The 12,894-nt window shown below is 41.0% G+C and overlaps 2 long non-coding RNA genes across 2 annotated transcripts; one reads left to right on the forward strand and one right to left on the reverse strand.

The window, feature by feature from the left end:
* Positions 1-384: 384 nt before the first annotated feature.
* On the reverse strand, positions 385-5,672 carry LOC123502431. The gene is made up of 2 exons (XR_006674058.1): positions 5,413-5,672; positions 385-549 (listed from the first exon to the last, which is right to left on the reverse strand). It is a non-coding gene; the product is annotated as an uncharacterized LOC123502431 (long non-coding RNA).
* Positions 5,673-5,832: 160 nt separating this feature from the next.
* On the forward strand, positions 5,833-10,490 carry LOC123502414. The gene is made up of 4 exons (XR_006674041.1): positions 5,833-5,940; positions 6,552-6,679; positions 7,650-7,727; positions 10,459-10,490. It is a non-coding gene; the product is annotated as an uncharacterized LOC123502414 (long non-coding RNA).
* The last annotated feature ends 2,404 nt before the right edge of the window (positions 10,491-12,894 follow it).

A 12,894-nucleotide genomic window follows, 5' to 3' on the forward strand; every position in this document is an offset into this window, starting at 1 on the left:
ATTATTTTAAGAAAGTTTGTCATGTTTTGAGGTCATTTAAGACAGTTTGGTAGGTTTTGAGGGCATTTTAAGACAGTTTGGTAGGTTTTGAGGGCATTTTAAAACAGTTTGGGATGTTTTGAGGGCATTTTAAGACAGTTTTGAGTTAATTTTAAGACAGTTTGGTAGGTTTTGAGGCCATTTTAAGAAAGTTTGGGATTTTTTGAGGGCATTTTAAGAGAGTTTGTCATGTTTTGAGTTAGTTTAAAGACAGTTTGATAGGTTTTGAGGGCATTTTAAGACAGTTTGGGATGTTTTGAGGGCATTTTAAGACAGTTTGACATGTTTTGAGGCATTTTGAGATAGTTTGGTAATTTTTGAGGGCAATATAAGACAATTTTGGGTATGATAAGACAACTTTATTGACATTAGGAAGGGTGCATGGAGGTCACAAGATTATTGGTGTTCTGTTTGTTAATCTCCAGGCCACATACTCTCCCTGTCTCCACCACCACCTGACCACCACTCTCTCTGCGTCTTCCATGCTGCTCGCTGACAGCATTCCATCGTCTGCAAAGAATAAGTGAGTCACATTTAAAGTGTCATCTTTGAAGCACAAATTTACACTTTCTAATGTCTTTATTATTATTTTGAAAGTTATTAACCCCTTCAGTACTGGGACATATTTTTACCTTGAGGTTTGTGTACCATTAGACCATTTTGATGACATTAGGAAGGGTTATGGAGGTCAGAAGATTAATGGCCAGTCTTCACTATTTTAACCCCTTCAGTACTGGGACGTATTTTTACCTTGAGGTTTGTGTACCATTAGACCATTTTATTGACATTAGGAAGGGTGTATGGAGGGCAGAGGATAAATGGCCACAGTTTTCACTATTTTAACCCCTTCAGTACTGGGACACATTTTTACCTTGAGATTTGTGTACCATTAGACCATTTTATTGACATTAGGAAGGGTGTATGGAGGGCAGAGGATAAACGGCCACAGTTTTCACTATTTTAACCCCTTCAGTACTGGGACACATTTTTACCTTGAGGTTTGTGTACCATTAGACCAGTTTGATGACATTAGGAAGGGTGTATGGAGGTCAGAAGATTAATGGCCACAGTCTTCACTATTTTAACCCCTTCAGTACTGGGACGTATTTTTACCTTGAGATTTGTGTACCATTAGACCATTTTATTGACATTAGGAAGAGTCTATGGAGATCACAAGATTAGTGGCCACAGTCTTCATAATTTTAACCCTTCAGTACTGGGAGGCATTTTTACTGTGAGTTTTGGGCGTGATTAGACGATTTTATTGACATTAGGAAGAGTCTATGGAGGTCAGAGGATTAATGGCCTGAGTTTTCACTATTTGAATCCCACATAATAAGTTTGTGAAGCTGTATAGAATCACCAAAATAGAAAACAGAATGACTATGTATGAAAGCACGTCCTGGTAGTGAAGGGGTTAATTTGCCAAGTGTTATGGAGGCTGTATGTACATCCCCCTGCTGTCTGTCTGTCTGTCTGTCTGTCTGATGCCACTTGTTAAATTTTGTGTTTGAAGTCTTAGTCTAGTTTTGTCTCCAGGGTAAACTTTTGTTATTAGGTCTAGTACTTTTCATTTATTTGATATTCCATAAGAATTTTGATCCTATAATCCCTTCTTATACTGTCTAAAACTTTGCAAACATCTATTGATATGACAATTAAAGATTTTTTTACTTTGAAATGATTTTTGTACACAATATCTGAGTATGAACAGGCCATTTTCTAGCCTACCTCCCAGGAAGCTGGAGCGCATTCCCTATTATTGCACGTTATAATGGGTTCGGGATACGGTAATTCTGATTTGTGGTAAGGTTTTCAGGAACGCACATGTACCGTGTAACGAGGACTTACCGTACAAGTAAAGTAGTTAAAGTACATTAATATACAGTTTAATGACGCAGTGTTGTCTGTGTGGACACTCTGTGTGGATGTTGGTGCTGTGAAGGAATGAAAGCTGTTTATGTGACATAGAGGAAATATATTATTATAAAAAGACTGACTTTGCTTCAATCCTGCAAATGTACCATACAAGAAGTTAAGAGATTTTTGAGCCACATTTCACTGCGTGTGCAGAAATTTATCTATTTGTGTGAGGAATGTGTTCCCGAGAGCATCATGTCATGTCAAGATGGCACAAAGGTAAGCTGATTACTGACCTAAGCTGTCTGAGATGTCACTGCGAACCAAAGCATTTTATCAGAGACAGGTCTATTCGTGGGGAACCTCAGTTTCAGTAAAAACACTCAATTTTATCCCAAAACACACTCAAAACACCATGTAACTCCTCAAAATGCCCCAAAACACACCCAGAGCTCAATACAAACACACCCACACACACTCAATACATCCAAACCACTTAAAACACTCAATTTTATCCCAAAACATTTCAAAATGCCCCAAAACAAACTCTGAGCTCAATACAAACACACCCACACACACTCAATATATCCAAACCACTTAAAACACTCAATTTTATCCCAAAACATTTCAAAATGCCCCAAAACAAACTCTGAGCTCAATACAAACACACCTACACACACTCAACATGCCCAAACCACTTAAAACACTCAATTTTATCCCAAAACACACTCAAAACACCATGTAACACCTCAAAATGCCCCAAAACATACTCTGAGCATAAAGGTAAGCTGATTACTGAGCTAAGCTGTCTGGGGTGTCACTGAAGCAAAGCATTTTCTCAACAAGGTAAGCTGATTACTGAGCTAAGCTGTCTGGGGTGTCACTGAAGCAAAGCATTTTCTCAACAAGGTAAGCTGATTACTGAGCTAAGCTGTCACAATTGTATCGTCATTGGGCATTATCATTTTATACTTCTCCATGCATTCTAATATCATTCTTCCATTTCCATCTGGCTTTTGTGTTCCTTTGAATCCCACGTGGCCATTCAAGTCCCAGATTGTAAGCAGTGGATGTTGTGCATTAGTCTCTATGATCTTCTCAATTTCCAGTTTGATAGTACCATTCCTTAGTTTATCATCTACACTAAAGTACACTACAGTTATGTTGACCTCCCATCCCTTAACCCCTTCAGTACTGGGACACATATTCACCTTCAGATTTGTGTGCCATTACACCATTTTATTGACATTAGGAAGGGTGTATGGAGGCCAGAAGATTAATGGCCACAGTCTTCACTATTTTAACCCCTTCAGTACTGGGACACATTTTTACCTTGAGATTTGTGTACCATTAGACCATTTTATTGACATTAGGAAGGGTGTATGGAGGGCAGAAGATTAATGGCCACAGTCTTCACTATTTTAATCCCTTCAGTACTGGGACACATTTTTACCTTGAGATTTGTGTACCATTAGACCATTTTATTGACATTAGGAAGGGTGTATGGAAGGCAGAAGATTATGGCCACAGTCTTCACTATTTTAACCCCTTCAGTACTGGGATAAATTTTACCTTGAGATTTGTGTACCATTAGACCATTTTATTGACATTAGGAAGGGTGTATGGAGGGCAGAAGATTAATGGCCACAGTCTTCACTATTTTAACCCCTTCAGTACTGGGATAAATTTTTACCTTGAGATTTGTGTACCATTAGAACATTTTATTGACATTAGGAAGGTTGTATGGAAGGCAGAAGATTAATGGCCACAGTCTTCACTATTTTAACCCCTTCATTACAGGGAAACATTTTTATCTTCAGATTTGTGTGCCATTAGACCATTTTATTGACATTAGGAAGGGTGTATGGAGGCAGAAGATTAATGGCCACAGTCTTCACTATTTTAACCCCTTCATTACTGGAACACATTTTACCTTGAGATTTGTGCACCATTAAACCATTTTATTGACATTAGTAAGGGTGTATGGAGGACAGAAGATTAATGGCCACAGTCTTCATAATTTTAACCCCTTCATTACTGGGACACATTTTACCTTGAGATTTGTGTATCATGAGACCATTTTATTGACATTAAGAAGGGTGTATGGAGGACAGAAGATTAATGGCCACAGTCTTCACTATTTTAACCCCTTCATTACTGGGACACATTTTTACCTTGAGATTTGTGTACCATTAGACCATTTTATTGACATTAAGAAGGGTGTATGGAGGACAGAAGATTAATGGCCACAGTCTTCACTATTTGAACCCCATCATTACTGGGACACATTTTTACCTTAAGATTTGTGTACCATTAGACCATTTTATTGACATTAGGAAGGCTGTATGTAGAGCAGAAGATTAATGGCCACAGTCATCACTATTTCAACCCCTTCAGTACTGGGACAATTTTTACCTTGATGTTTGTGTACCATTACCTCATTTTATTGACATTAGGTAGGATATATGGAAGGCAGAAAATTAATGGCCACAGTCTTCACTATTTTTAATCCCTTCATTACTGGGACACATTTTTACCATCAGATTTGTGTACCATTAGACCATTTTACTGACATTAAGTGTATGGAGGGCAAAAGATTAATGGCCATAGTCTTCACTATTTTAATCCCCCACATGAGTTTCTGAAGCTGTAGAAAATTACCAAATAGTCACCAGAAGGAATAGGAAAACACGTCATGCTAAAGGTGTTTTTAAGGTTCTAGTGACAGATTAACAGCATTTCTGCAATATTAACAGCAGAAACACCCTAGCTAGTCATCTCTGTGGCCTTGCTAAACAGTCATGGAGAGAGAGAGAGAGAGAGAGAGAGAGAGAGAGAGAGAGAGAGAGAGAGAGAGAGAGAGAGAGAGAGAGAGAGAGAGAGAGAGAGAGAGAGAGAGAGAGAGAGAATGGGGGCGTAATTTTACATTGAGCAGCCTGCATGCCCCACACACATACACACATTATAAACCCTCATGCTGCTGCTGCTTCTCCCTCATACACACACACACACACACACACACACACACACACACACACACACACACACACACACATTAACCCTCATGCTGCTGCTGTTGCTTCTCCCTCACACACTTCCATTCCTCTTTTTCTTTCTCCTATCACTACAATTTATACATTTGAGGCAGGCAGCAGCAGCAAACACTGAGAATTGAAGGAAATGTTGAGAAGTTGACGAGGTGAGGGGCGTGGGTTGGTGTGGCGGGCTGTGGGTCTGGGTGCGGGTGATGGTGGGCGGCGGGCGGTGTTAACTGGGGTACATATACACAACCATCGCCTTCTGGTAGTTGTCATAAAACAGGGGTAGCATGGAGACACCTGAGTCCATTATGAAAGTGTATTTACGGTAGCACAATACACAACAAGTGTAAACCGAGCGAAACAAGAGGCAGGAGTGAGCGTGTCGCCCTGAGGCGGCGGCGAGTGAGGACTGAGGGGAAAGACAGAAAAGGAGTATGGGAAAAACAAAGGACATGCTAACAGCCTTATTTACCACAGTAATGGCTATTTATCTAGTGTTGTGGTTGATTCTGGCTTTGCTTCACTCTCTGGGTCTGGAAACACAGGGGGAGTGGAGGCAGACATTGCTGGACTGACATGGGGGAAAGCCAGGGGTGATGCACCCCCAGTGGGTTCAATATTTATGTAGATAATTCATTTTAAAAATCGCCACAAGAAAAACGGCTCCCAGACTGGTATACACTACACTTTTAGACGCGATAAATAGTGTAACTAATAATAAAAATATAATATTCCTACCGGGTGGTTTATTTACAAAAGGCGGTGAAACGAAAGGTGTTTGTGTCCAATTAACAGGCCACAAACACAGCACAATGTCGAGTTTACCATTTCATATTTTATTTATTTTATCTCAATGTTATTTTGAGTCTTATAAGAAGTTTGAGTGATAGAGGAAGTGTATACAATGATGTCGACATTTTGCTTAGGGGAAGAAGAAGGAAATTCGCCATTGTTAGTTCGTAGGGTAGACATTGACAGTTTTTGAACATTTGTGGAGCAGGTGAGTTATTCCCAAGTGTGTGCGTGTACATGCTTATTATCTAAAGTATGTAGAGTTAGTGAGACGTGCCAATTAAGGTGGAAAAAGTCTGGTAAAGTGAAAATAAGTGCGTCTTTATAAGCAAACTTTTGGGTTTTGTTGCTTCATATTTGTAGTGGTGATTCCTGCCCTCCTACGCCTTGTCACGCCCCCATATTGCCTCCATAGATAGCTTATGCACCCATACACCTCCCATGCGCGGGATAGTTTGATAGTTGAAGCGGTTACTGAGATATGGTGGTGTTCTTGTGTTAGGCAGTGTCCGCCATCCTGCCTTCCACATCGGCCCTCTCTGTGTTAACTATTTTCAGTTTTTCTTATTTACTACGCCTTGTCACGCCCCCATATTGCCTCCGTAGATAGTTTGTGGATCCATACACCTCCCATATGCGTGATAGTTTGATAGTTGAAGCGGTTAGTGAGATATGGTGGTGTTATTGTGTGGTAGGCAGTGTCCTTCACCCTGCCTCGCGCCTCCCACATCGGCCCTTTCTGTGTTGGCCTTTATTCAGTTTTTCTCCTTTCCTACGCCTTGTCACGCCTCATTTATAATATTACTACCACTATTCCAGAGGTGCACCATGGCTTGCCACAATGTCACAATGGGTCCTTGGAGAGCCGCTGGTGTTGACTTGCTGCCTGTCTCCTCTCTGCGCCAAAACTCCACAAATACTCTACTCACCAAGTTCCAAAGGGAGAGGTGAGTGTGGGAGAGGTGTCCGCAGGTGTGCTGTGAGTATGGTGGGTGTGTAAGTGTGTTTTTTGTACGTTTTTGTAATGTCAGCTATAGTTACCTATGTATAATGTTTATTTTTTTTGGTGTGGTTTGGTTAGGGTAAACTTATTGTGGGCGTTTTCCAGGTGTGATTTAAGGGTTGTTTGTGGTGTGTGTGTGTGTGTGTGTGTGTGTGTGTGTTGCTTGATGCAATATTTTAGGTAATTTTGGGTGCATTTTGGTTAGGTAATATTTGTCTTGTTTCCTCCACAGGTTACCTCCAGGCTTTTCCTTCAGTAGACTGTTTCCTCCACCTTCCTCCAATTTTGAGTCTCCTATATCACTTCTTTCATAGTCAAAATAGTACTTTTCTAAATCTCACTTCAAAACCTGACAATTTTTCTCATTTTTCCCTCCACCACCTCCTTTTCTTTCCTCCATATCTCCCTCCACACACCAAGCTGTGTACTGTGCTGGTGTGTGCAGGTGTGGAAAGGTTTCCAGCAGGTGTGTGTGTGTGTGTGTGTGTGTAAATGTGTTTTTTATTGTGTAAACTATATATTTTTTGAGTGTGTGTTTTTTGCGTTTTCCAGTGTTTGCAAAGGGTTGTTTGTGGTTTGCTGGTGTGTGCAGGTGTGGGAATGGTGTGTGCTGGTGTGCTGTGTGTTTGGTGAGTGTGGGGTGTGTGAAAGCGTGGTTTTTCTTACAATTTTGTCTCATAAACCTCAATTTTTCACTTGTTTTGGGCGGAAAATATTTGTCTTTTTAAAATCCTCCTATTACCACCACCACCACCACCACCACTGTCCAGCCACACCCACCACCACCACTACTGTCCAACCACACCCACAGCCACCACAAACAACCAACATTACCACATCAGATGCTCACAAAACCACACCATTTCACTACCACCACTAGTACTATTATAACCACCACCACCTCCTCCCAACAGGATCACCAGCCACCACCGGCCGTACTATGTAGGGATGGAACATGGCAACTACACTAGCTGGGATACACCTAGCCAACTGTGAGTATTGAAGGGTGTTTTAGGGTGTTTGAAGACTTTGAGGGTGTTTAAGGCTACTTTAGGGTGTTTTAAGGCTGTCTTAGGGTATTTTTAGGCTGTTTTAGATTGTTTAAGGCTATTTTAGGCTGTTTGAAGAATTTTATGATGTTTAAGGGAGTTTTAGGCTATTTTAAGGGTGTTTAAGGCTGTTTTAGTGTTTTTGAGGGCTATTTTAAGGCTATTTAAGGGTGTTTATGACTGTTTTTAACTATTTTAGGCTATTTTAGGGTGTTTTAAGGGTGTTTCAAGATATTTACAGTACATGTGCACACCATCGCTCCATCAGTGCTTCATCTACTCTCTTTGTGTGTTTTTTATGATTCAGTGACAAAGTGACTAACTGTTTTCAGGGACACTGGGTACGGTGGCTTGGGGGGAGGGACCGTGTGGCCTGAGGGGAGGGGTGGTGGCCAGCGGGCAGTGTGTTACTGACCAGTGTGGTGTAATGGTGTTGTCATTGTCACCCTTGAGGGATTCTGAGGGTGAGCTGGCTCTATTAGATGAATTACAGGATTCTGAGGACAATGAGAGTCAATCAGAAGGCCTCATTAGTGACTCACATGAGGAATATTTGCCAGAAAATGACAGTGAGGCCAGGAGCTCCCAGGAAGAAAGTGATGGAAGCAGTGAGGATGACAATTAAGGAGGTGGAAAGGATATATGTTGATTTCGAAGAGTGTATGGTTTAAAATGTGGACATGGAAGTGGCGAGGATGAGAATTAATGGAGATGGAAAGTATATATGTTGATTTAGAAGAGTGTATGGTTTTAAATGTGGACATGGAAGCAGCGAGGATAAGAATTAAGAGAGATGGAAAGCATAAATGTTGATTTAGAAGAGTGTACAGTTTTAAATTGGAACATAGAAGTGTGGAGGATGAGAATTAATGGAGATTGAAAGCATGTATGTTGATTTAGAAGAGTGTACAGTTTAAAATGTGTACATGGAAGTGTGGAGGAGGAGAATTAACGGAGATGGAAAGCATAAATGTTGATTTAGAAGAGTGTACAGTTTGAAATGTGGACATGGAAGTGTCGAGGATGAGAATTAAGAGAGATGGAAAGCATAGATGTTGATTCAGAAGAGTGTATGGTTTTAAATGTCAACATGGAAGCCGTGAGGATGACAATTAAGAGAGATGGAAAGCATAGATGTTGATTTAGAAGGGTGTATGGTTTTAAATGTCAACATGGAAGCCATGAGGATGACAATTAAGAGAGATGGAAAGCATATATGTTGATTTAGAAGGGTGTATGGTTTTAAATGTCAACATGGAAGCAGCAAGGATAAGAATTAAGGGAGATGGAAAGTATATATATTGATTTAGAAGAGTGTACAGTTTAAAATGTGGACATGGAAGCAGTGAGGATAAGAATTAAGGGAGATAGAAAGTTTATATGTTGATTTAGAAGAGTGTGCAGTTTTAAATGTGGACACAGAAGTGTGGAGGATGACAATTAAGAGAGATGGAAAGCATTTATGTTGATTTAGAAGAGTGTATGTTGATTTAGAAGAGTGTATGGTTTAAAATGAGGACATGGAAGTGTGGAGGATGACAATTAAGAGAGATGAAAGTATATATGTTGATTTAGAAGAGTGTACAGTTTTAAAATGTTGACATGGAAGTGTGAAGGATGAGGAGCAGCCAGGCAGCCCTGCACTGCATGCTTCCTCCATACTTTCTCTGTCTTATCTGATCCCTTTGCTGACCAGCGTCCCGGTACTGGTCCGGTACTGACTGCGGATTTTGTGGCTTTGATCCTGATGTACCAAGGAATGACATGAGTGGTTTGCACTGCTTTTAGCTCTTCATGTCAGACAAGGTGGTACAGTCGCTGTGTGTGTGACCAGTGTCCCGGCAGCCAAGTTTTTTTGTGGACATCCCAACAATAAATCACAAAAAGTTTATGGCAAAAAAGTGACTTCATGTCACAAGGGATGAAATGAATGTCTTCCTACGTCGGCACCCCCAACAGAACACTGTGCGGGGGGTGGGGGTTGTGCAATGCAGGAGTGGCAGAGTTGCTGGCAAAGGGTTCATGTTAGATGTGCCATTTTAAAAGGTTTTCACACGTAAATATCTCTTTTTTATTTTTTTATTGATTTTTTTTTTATTAGTACTCAGCATTTGGGTAATACATGCATTTCCATTGTGTTTTAATGGGCTAAAGGAGGCATTATGGGTATTTCCTATCTCAAAGCCCACCAACTATTTGACTGCTAGTGTTCTTATTGATTTAGTGATGATTACTCCTGCAATGTATCACTTGTGTCACTATGTATCTTGTATTATCACTTCACTTATTCACTTATTCTCTATGTGTCACTGTCAAGCACTTCACTTACTTACCCACTGCTTCAAGAACACTCTGAATTTATGGCCTCCGCACACTGAAACACTAAGGTCTCTCTCTCTCTCTCTCTCTCTCTCTCTCTCTCTCTCTCTCTCTCTCTCTCTCTCTCTCTCTCTCTCTCTCTCTCTCTCTCTCTCTCTCTCTCAGCAACTTATCACAAAACAATGTTATCAAATATTTCTATCAATTATTTCAATATCTAGTCTTTTTTCACTTTTGCTCTCTCTCTCTCTCTCTCTCTCTCTCTCTCTCTCTCTCTCTCTCTCTCTCTCTCTCTCTCTCTCTCTCTCTCTCTCTCTCTCTCTCTATGATATTAATCCAGTTTTATTTATTTCAGATTGTGTTAAGAATGTGGAGAAGATAGAACAAGGCAAGAGGAAGAGGAGAAGGAGTAGGAGGAAGAAGAAGGAAAAGGAGGAGGAGGAGGAGGAGGAGGAAGAAAGAAGAGGTGGAGGAAGATGAGAAGAGGAGAAGAAGAAAAGATTAAAAAAGAAAAGGTAAAATAATAGATATTGTCATTTTATAAAGTTTTTGTTATTTCAATCTCTCTCTCTCTCTCTCTCTCTCTCTCTCTCTCTCTCTCTCTCTCTCTCTCTCTCTCTCTCTCTCTCTCTCTCTCTCTCTCTCTCTCTCTCTCTCTCTCTCTCTCTCCTCCTCCTCCTCCTCCTCCTGTGCTACTACTATTACTGGGTCCCAGTGTGACCTGTGTGACCTCTGACCTTTGCAGGACTCCTTGGACTGAGAAAGCTCTAGGAGGAAATGATTGACGTGTTAAAGGAGATTGGATTGGATGGCAAAGATGTAAGAATGGTAAATAACCTATACTGGGAACAAAAAACAGCATTAAGAATAAAAGGTAAAAACACAGAATGGGTAGAGATACAGAGAGGAGTGTGGCAAGGCTGTGTACTCTCACCAGACACAGAATGGGTAGAGATACAGAGAGGAGTGTGGTAAGGCTGCGTACTCTCACCAGACTTGTTCTCGTATGGACAAAAATGTTTGGAGGAGATGGAAGAAATGGAGGGAATTTGCATTGGGGGAAGAAACACAAACAACATACATACATTATGCGGACGATACAGTTTTAGCGGCAGATTCCGAGCTAAAATTGCAAGCACTCATAGATAGTTTAACCCTTAACGTTCGGTGATTGTAGCGTGGCGTGCAGAGAGACGGGGATCGTTCCAGGAATCATGATTTTTCGGCGCTAAACGTTCGAATCTCTCCCCCTCACTGTTGGTCCTGGGGCAAATGGAAGTCTCTGGCATCTTTTCTCGCTCACCTCTGAGTCTGGAGACATATGTTCCCTCACAATAGGTCATCTTTTCCCATTTTGAGGCAACATCTAGCAATCCCCGTGACCCGGAGTTAGATTTCGGTACTCCGAGTGATGTTATGTCAGTTTTACTCGGTAATGACATTGAGGATAGTGGTGAAAATGAAGACAGTGATTTTTTTATTAAGACAGAAGAAAGTGAAGACTCCAGTAGTGATTCTGATAGTGATCTGGGAGACAGAGGCCAACCCTCAAAGCGACGTTCATAAACCTCCTCACATACTCTCCTCGAACAATGCGCTGGTGTGTGTCACCCATGGTTGCCTCTACAGGACTGTGCTTGTCGGCCAAGTCACGTCAGTCCCATTGCTAATAAGAGTTTCCACATTCCAATTATTATAGAAATCCACAATATTTGTAATATGTGGTTTATTTTTATTTTTTCTGTTTTGAACATCATTTCATCTGAGTTTGCATTTTCATGACATGAAAGTGCAAAAGTTCCTACTTTTACATCAAATTCATGTGCTCAAATGGAGAGAGAGAGAGAGAGAGAGAGAGAGAGAGAGAGAGAGAGAGAGAGTGGTGTTATCTGAGCTTGGGGGTTATTTCTTAGCGGCGGATTCTGCCATGAATTTTTTGACGTGCAATAACTTTGGTGTGAGAGGTGATGACATGTTGAAAACTACATCGTTGTACTCAGAATAACACAAAGAAATATGCTTTTATAAGGAAAAGAATATTTTTAGCATTTTTGACAGGTGTGATTTTTCCCCACTGTAACAGACGGAAAGTAAATCAATCCCCTGTACTTTAAGGGGTAAGAAAGATAATGACCAATATTAGCATGAATATAACACTAAGACAACGTATACTCAAGCGTTATGTATGGTCCACATTAACGTATGGCTCTGAGACATGGACGATAAAGAAAAACATGATCAAAAGGTTAGAAGCAGTAGAAATGTGGTTCATGCAAAGAATGCAGAGAATCCCTTGGAGTGCACGGATCACTAATGAAGGATTGAGAAGAGTAGTAATGGAAAAAACACCGGTGAAGAGTATCAGGAGGAGACACCTCAATTTTGTGGGCCATGTACTGAGAGGACATGGACTGGGGAGAGAATGCTTGTTGGGGAGAGTATAAGGAACCAGCGAAAGGAAGACAGAGGGTCAAGTTTATGGACACATTGGTGAAACACGTCGGTGAGGGCTGCACAACTGTGGATCGGGTTAGAGTGGCTCAAAACAGAGGAGGATGGTGTTCCATGGTCGCCGACGTCACGTGACAGGCACCTCGGTAAAGGTAAAGATAATGGGTTGGGTTAGCTTTGGTTATGCTGGGTTGTTTTGGGTTAGTTTGGGGTTGGGTTGGGTTATGTTGGGTTGTTCTGGGTTAACTTGGGTTGTTTTTGGGTTGGGTTGGGTTGAGTTAGGTTGGGTTATGCTGGGTTGTTCTGGGTTAACTGCTTGTTTTTGGGTTGGGTTGAGTTG

The sequence above is a fragment of the Portunus trituberculatus genome, chromosome 11, assembly GCF_017591435.1.
Source record: "Portunus trituberculatus isolate SZX2019 chromosome 11, ASM1759143v1, whole genome shotgun sequence".
Taxonomy (NCBI): domain Eukaryota; kingdom Metazoa; phylum Arthropoda; class Malacostraca; order Decapoda; family Portunidae; genus Portunus; species Portunus trituberculatus.